This window comes from Glossina fuscipes, unplaced genomic scaffold (genome assembly GCF_014805625.2).
Source record: "Glossina fuscipes isolate IAEA_lab_2018 unplaced genomic scaffold, Yale_Gfus_2 213, whole genome shotgun sequence".
NCBI classification, from domain to species: domain Eukaryota; kingdom Metazoa; phylum Arthropoda; class Insecta; order Diptera; family Glossinidae; genus Glossina; species Glossina fuscipes.
The window spans coordinates 9,030-16,588 of record NW_023998556.1 but is presented as its reverse complement, the minus strand read 5'-3'; the positions used below and the strand labels follow the sequence as shown (position 1 = coordinate 16,588).

At 34.2% G+C, this 7,559-nt stretch overlaps 1 long non-coding RNA gene across 1 annotated transcript in view; it reads right to left on the bottom strand.

The window, feature by feature from the left end:
• Positions 1-575: 575 nt before the first annotated feature.
• The window catches only part of LOC119642101, an 8,353-nt gene continuing 1,369 nt past the window's right edge, over positions 576-7,559 (bottom strand). The window contains exons 2-4 of the long non-coding RNA XR_005247949.1: positions 5,097-5,214; positions 729-810; positions 576-652 (exon numbers count right to left, since the gene is read on the bottom strand). This is a non-coding gene — a long non-coding RNA (uncharacterized LOC119642101). The remainder of the gene's footprint in view (positions 653-728; positions 811-5,096; positions 5,215-7,559) is intronic.

Here is a 7,559-nt window from a genome sequence, read left to right as displayed (position 1 = left end):
AACCGACCTCGTGGAACAAGGTGAACTACTATTGCAAAATTCATTTCAAGTTTCGTTGTAATCGAAACAAGATATACGTTTACGTACAAACAGTTCCAACAAGCAAAAAATGCAATAGCAACACAAAGTGGAATACAGTGGTTCATATTTTATTATTATTATTATTATTATTATAAATTTAGCCAGAGAATAAATTCTAAGACTAAAGTCTTAAAGCACTAGCATCTAGGGCTATCGGCTTTTATTAAAAATTCTACCGCACTTGAGGTTTGAACCCACGACTATTGAGTTACTAGTCGAGACTCTTGCCTACTCGGCCACTCAGGCGGATACCAAATTTTATACGTTCATATCGTCGACAGAAACATAACTCTATTTGTGGCGAAATGGTAACATCACATTATTTAAGGCCGTCGAGCCACAGCAGTTATTCTAAACAATTCAGTGAGGATGGATTTAATGTAAATAATGGCTGTACAAAACGCAGCGGCATCAATGTATTAAGTACACATCCCATCATTTTAGGTTTTTTGCTCTTTATTTTTATGAATATCCACATGTACCACTGTCGGTGTTATATGTCCTTAAGTTATAGGTTTGAACATTCAGAAGGTTTTATATTTACTCAACAGGCGGGTAGAACGTTTTTATTCTAAAAAAAAACCAAAAAAATAAAAATGAAAGGGAGTTTTCTTTGATTTATTTATTTGTTTATTTCATTTACTTACACATGAAACTAAACTAAGACAGGCTAACACAATTAATAATCGAATTGTATTGACTCTTAGTTATGTTAATTAATATTAAAAACTAGTATAAAGAAAATAATGAGAAGAAAAGATGGAGAGAAAAAAAGAAATAAATAATAATAATAATTAAATTCATGTATAAATAAATAAGAAGGAAAAAAAATAAAAAAAAGAATGCACACAACTAGTACGGAGGCTCATCTACAACCAGTACAGAACGAAATTGCAAGAAACCCCCTAAGCCAATGCAAACATGCAACAGTTTGGCAATCAATACAGTAATTAACACCAATTAATTTCCGAATTATAGTGAGATATCAAGATTAAAAGTTAGGTTAAATACGACATAGGGATATTAAGCAAAGTTGGTTTGCCTGATATTGAGATTAAGTGGTAGATATCATTTAGGTTTCTGCAAACAACTCTAAACGTTCATAACTATATTTACATTGACTCAGTTTAATTAACATAAAGTGTCTAGAGAAGTGGTTAGGGACATTGAAACCTATCTCACCAAGTAATGTGAACGAATCGATAATAACATTAATTAAGTTAACTAAAGAGGAGGCACCAAGAATAACCCTACGTTTTTCACAGTAAGGATAACAGATGCGACCTATTTTCATAAGGAGACATATTAGGGCCAGCGGGTCACAACCCAAATTCCTAAGGCCAAACAGCAAGCATGAATTTTTAAGTCCTTCAATTGAATCTATATAACACCCGTAGGAGGGAGACTACATAACCGAGACATAGTCAAGCATTGGTCTAACTAAGCACATGTGTAGCTTGTTTGTAATATTAAGGATCCTTAAGCTCCATCCTTTGGTAGTAGTGGAACCAAGACCAGTCCTAGCTTTACTTAAAGAGAGCTTAATGAGCAAATTAGAAAGTACTCTTTGGTCAAATAAAACCCCTAAATCGATAAACGAATCAACGTTTTCCAGCTTGTGTGAGCCAATGAAATATTCACTTCCTTCTTAAGAAAGAAACCTTCTTGCATTTTTCAGGTTTAATTTCATAAAATTTAACGAGAACCGTGTAATCAAATTATTTAAGTGAATTTGAAACCGGCACGATTGTGATTCCAAGGGGAAAGAAGATTTAATCACCGAGGGGATATCATTATTCTATAGATTAAATAAAGGAGCCCTAAGTGGCTGCCTTGAGGTATGCCAGACTTCGCGGAGAATTCATGCGAGGTGAAGAAGTTAAGCAGAACACTGAACGATCTCTCATGCAGCTAAGAGCTTATCCGTTTCACTAAGTGAAAAGGAAAGCCAGACACATACATTTTGAAGATCAATAAGTTATAGTTAACTAAGTCAAACGCTTTACTAATATCAAGGACTGATTAAAAATCATTGAAATAACACCACATAGTTCGAAGGAGCATGATTTAAGTATACTTGGTGGGATCCCATCAGGTCGAGGCGCATATGTATATTTTAGAGACTATCCAAAACGTCATTTTCTGAAATGACTAAGTTAGCAATCAAAACCGAGCTAAATATCGCATACGGATAATTGACAGGTGAATCGGAATTAGACGCTGCAAAATTTCGTTTGAGGGATTTAGCAAAGAGATTTGAGGGTTCAAAATCATGGGCCGATCACTTAACGTTACATCGGAACATGTAGATCCATTTAGTATGACCCTAAGACCGATTGTACATTACGTACCATTAGGGCATAATATATTGAGACATCCAGCCGATCTTTCAACGACGGTATTTTCCGCATCTCTTATATAAGATTCTCTAAAATATCTTTAAATACATTTCCAGCATTTTTATGACATTCGGGACAAATGGAGGTATTAAAAATCTTGCTTTTACAGCTTATCGGGCTCTTCCACGAAGGAAAGATTGAAGCCTTATTAGGTTTTCGGCATCTGCCAAACTCAGTGCTGTTTTTAAAACTGCCAGTGGATAACAGTGTTTCTTCCGGGTTCTTCTTTCTCTTGGGTTAAAGTTGAAAGCCGGTTTGTGTGCTTGTTGGTAGTATTATGGGTGATATATTCCGGGTCGCCTGAACCAATTGCTCCGCATTTTCATATATCTGTGCTTAGTGTTCTTTGCATCCGCCTCCTCTATGTGTTGTTAACGTAGGACATTCACTGCTTATGTTCACGCGTCTTTGTATTCATGCATCTCTAGTAGGAACAGAACAGTATGCAGCGGCGGAGTTGATGTGCCTGCTGCCATGGATATGAGTGTCTTTTTTCAATGAGGAAGTTTCTTGTGGAAGCAAGTTTATCTTGCGTTGTAAGTGATGCTGGAATCCACAAACTGGACACCCCCAGCTGATGTTCGATATATCGCTGTTAACGCCAAAGCATTCAAAGTGGAATCACTTGTGATACTTTTCGCACTGTACCATATTTCCGCTGTCTTTCAACGAACATAAATAGTCATGATTATTACACTAGTGCAGGAGATTTGACGTAAAGTTAAATTTTTCTACTGTTTTTGAGAACTCATTCTTTTTAAATAATTTTTGCCGCTTCACGAATTTCATGGAAAACAAGCTGACTCTTGTAGTGAAATAAATCTTTTTTATTATAATTTTGCCACACTTACCTTAAAATAATGCCTAATTATTATTTTGTAATTTCAATTTGTTTAAGTAGGGTTTTAAAAAGAATTATGAAACTTAGCTGTTCTTTTCGTAACAATAAAAGGAAGAAACATTTTTTCTGTTATTAGGAGATATTGCAATTTGTAATCGATAATCGAAATATGTAGGATTGCACTAACGGCGACCAACGAAGAAAAAGGATTTCGAAAGAAGGAACAGGCAGGTGGATTCTACAAATAAAATATATTTAAATTTGGAAATAAATCGCTTTTATTGTCTGCTTTTCGTTTTTTATAAGATAGTTTGTGACATACACAAGTCTACGATCAAACATCGAATCCTTTGTCACATATTGTGTAACAAAACAATATATATTGTTATAAAATTCGCCTTTGTAAAATACAGTCTATATCACTGGATCATGGGTATTTTGATCAAGAGAAATACACTCCAAAGTTCTTTGATTTACAAGTATATTCCTTAACGGTAGCATCATCTATTTACAATTATGTTCCTTAAATGTAGGATTATTCTCAATTTATTTTGGCCGTACTCTCAACTTCTATGTTCTTGCCCGACTAACTCTCCCTTCCAAAAATATTCTATTTATATACATTTTTAAAAGCATGTTACTATACCTAAATTTATGGTTTTATTTCTAAACCCAGTCTGTTTTCATGGGCCTGTAGTTGCATGACGCCTGCGAATGCCCATTTGGTTTTTCGTTCTTTAGGGAATTTATTATTAGGGAAAATTACTTAGCTAAAATTAACTGGATTTGGGATTTTCGTAAGAAGATGTTAAAAATCTCAAAAATGTTTGAGGGGTTATGAAAATGAGCAGATGGACGAAACATACATGCCGTACCTAAGGTCTGATCATATGGCCAGAGCCACTCTATACCCTGCCGTACATAAGATCTCAATTGGCCCATGATTGAATGGAAGATTCCGAATTTGGGTCCGATGACCGTTTTACTTTATCCTGCTCTTCTAATTTAATTTTGCTTTACGTTATAAAAAAAAATACTTTTATAATTTTAAACGGCGGTAAGATTTAAATTTGGTTTTTATTCATGTTTATTTGTAATGTATAAGTTAAGGACCATCCTAACAAAAGCATTCATTTCGCGAACCATTCTAATGAATAAAATAAACAGGCATAGAATTTCATAAACAATGAGCGTCATATGAACTCATTGTAAACATTTCTCACCAACCTTACATTGCACGCTACTCTAAATAATTTTTACCAATCTCGTATTGCACCCTACTATAAACATTATTTTAAAAGTACTGACTGTCAACCGTTGGACAACCCAAAGGTTTCCTATAAGATAAAACAAAATTAGTTCATTGCTAGACATCGTCTGTGTTAACATCCAAAAAATTCCTCAACGCGAATAAAAAATTGTAAAATAAAAATTGTTAAATAAAGACAAAATAAAATTGCGTTTTAATTAACCACCCAATCAACACAAAAGTAAAAAAAAATTTATTTAACTGGCGCCCGAGCAGTTTTTCCAGAGAGGGAAGGACCGAGACACTGCGAACAGCGGTGGTAATAGAAGCTGCATTGACCAAAGGATAATTCAAACAAATGCTCTTAGGAAAAATAAAAAAAAATGAAAATAATAACAATATTTCGTCAAAAAAAAAAATAATAATAATAATAATAAATAAGTGAAAAGAACTCAAAAATTCAAGTGATTAAAAAGAAGAGAAAAAAGCTGTTATAAACTATGTTAACATAAACAAAGAAACGTACCGCAAGTTCCGGTCAACCTCGAAAAGCACAGGAAGCGGCAAGGCCCCCAAGTAGGAGTTACCAAAAGGCACCAACAGTCCGAGAAGTAGCCAAGCAAAAGGAGCAAAGAGCAAATGAACTAAAATTGAAAATAAATAAGGAAAAAAAACGAATTTAGAAAAGAGAAACATATTAAAAAAAATATTAAAAAAAAACAAAACAAACAAAAAGAAAATAAATTTGGAAATTTTTTTGAAGGGAAAATTAAATAAAAGCCAAGAAGGCAGAAGGAACAAATTTAAGAGAAAATAAAATCAAGGCAAATGAAAAAGAAAATACTAGCAATCAACAAACAAAAATAAATTAATATTAGCAAAATCTGGGAAGAATTTGCGAATTTCAAATTTTTTTCAATTTTTTTAGCAAGTAAGCCTAAAGCAGAATTATATTTACGAAATTTTTCCGATAAATCACAAGATTAAAATGAAGAATTTTTGGACAAATCACAAGTCATCGGAATATCAAAATCCGAATATTAAAAAATTAAAATTAAGCATTTTTCAACAAATCAAAAGTTATCGGAATATCAAAATCTGAAGATGATAAAACTAAAGTCAAATTTTTTTCTTTCGCGACAAATCACGAGCTATTCGAATATAAAAATAGGAATATTACAACATTAAATAAAATATTTCTTTCCTCCCTCTAATATGCATTTTTGCGATGGCTTAGGGGTTCATTTGCAATTTGGTCCTGTACCGGTTGTAAGTGTGCTCCTATGCTGATAGTGTACATGCTTTTTTTTCTTTTTCTTTTTTTTTCTTCTTATTTGTTTTATTATGCTTATACTCAATTTTCTAGTATAAGTGGAATAAAATAAATAAATAAATAAATAAATAAATAAATAAATAATACCAAACTACCGAAATAACAAAATGAACACTGAAAATCTAATCAGATCATCCATCCTAAGCAAAAGTCAAACTACAGATACAAGATCGACCGTTCTGAATATGTCCGATATGCAAGCACAGATAAGAGAATTAGTAGTAGAAGTGACGAAGGAAGACGGGTAACTACCCGAAATAATTAACCCAGAGTTAGAAGACGACAATACTGACCACACAGTTGATATCTCAATGGGAGATAACCTAAACGAACTTAAGTCAATACCAGACGTAGCCAAAAGCCTAAGAGTATTTTCGGGAAAACCAGAAGAATGTAGCTCATGAAAAAAAGGCATTGACAGGATATTAGGAATTTATAACCATCTGAAAGGCAGTCCTAAATACTATGGCATACTGAACGTAATACGGAACAAAATAGTAGGACAAGTGAACATAGCTCTTGAGTCCTACAATACGCCGTTAAAGTGGAATAAAATGTCAAAGTGCCTGACCATGCACTGTGCGGACAAGAGGAACCTAGGAGTACTTGAGTATCAGACGACGACGCTGATCTAAGGAAGTAAAAGTGTTCAGGAGTTCTATCAAGATCTTTACCAGCATCTTTCTTTAATTCTAAATAAACACTCTTAAATGAACGTGGGTACTGAATCATTAAATAACATGACTCAGGCATACCGCGAGAAAGTGCTGAACACATTTATTAGAGGACTTACAGGCGATCTACCTCGCTTACTCAGCATAAGGGGAACAACAGATTTGCCACAAGCATTGCATTTAAGCTTAAAGCTTCATAATGTGAACTACAGGACATAATACGCCAAGTCACAATTCGAAGGAACATAGCTCCACCTTTACCGCAAATAAGGAATTATTATCAGTCCATTCCAGAAGTCGGGAAACCGTTCTACAATCAGCAGAAACCACCTTCAATTTTCCAAAGACAACATCCAAGATCACCTTCAACATTTGACAGACAATATCAACATGGAAATCGTGAATACCAACAAGCACTGCCCTCAAAACCACAACAACGTGATGAACCAATGGATGTAGACAGGAGCATCCAGACCAAACACATAAACTACGCAATTCGTCCGAACCAATACCAAACATATTTACAGAAACACGCAACCTCACAACAATTACAAGGAATGCTTCCCAAACATCAAAGGTCCTACAATATAACGTGTAAAGAGGACAATGATGGAGGAAGCACAATAGAACCAAATCCAGAGGAAACATGTAATGAAAATATGGACCCAATTGAAATCCCGCAGTATGAACAAATAGACCAGCTTGAAGACATTCATTTTTTAGATTAAGGCAAACTTCACTGCCTTATCTTGAACATAAAAATGGCGGTGGAGATATTTTAAAATTTTTAATAGACACAGGGTCGAACAAAAATTACTTTCGACCCAAACACATAAGAAAACCTATTACAAATGAAAAATCCTTTGTAGGCAGTTCTTTCTGCGCCAAAATAAAAGTAACTGACCATGCCAACGTGCAACTATCCCCAAACAACGAAGCCTTAGATCTTTCGATGGCATTATCGGTAACGATACATTGAGAG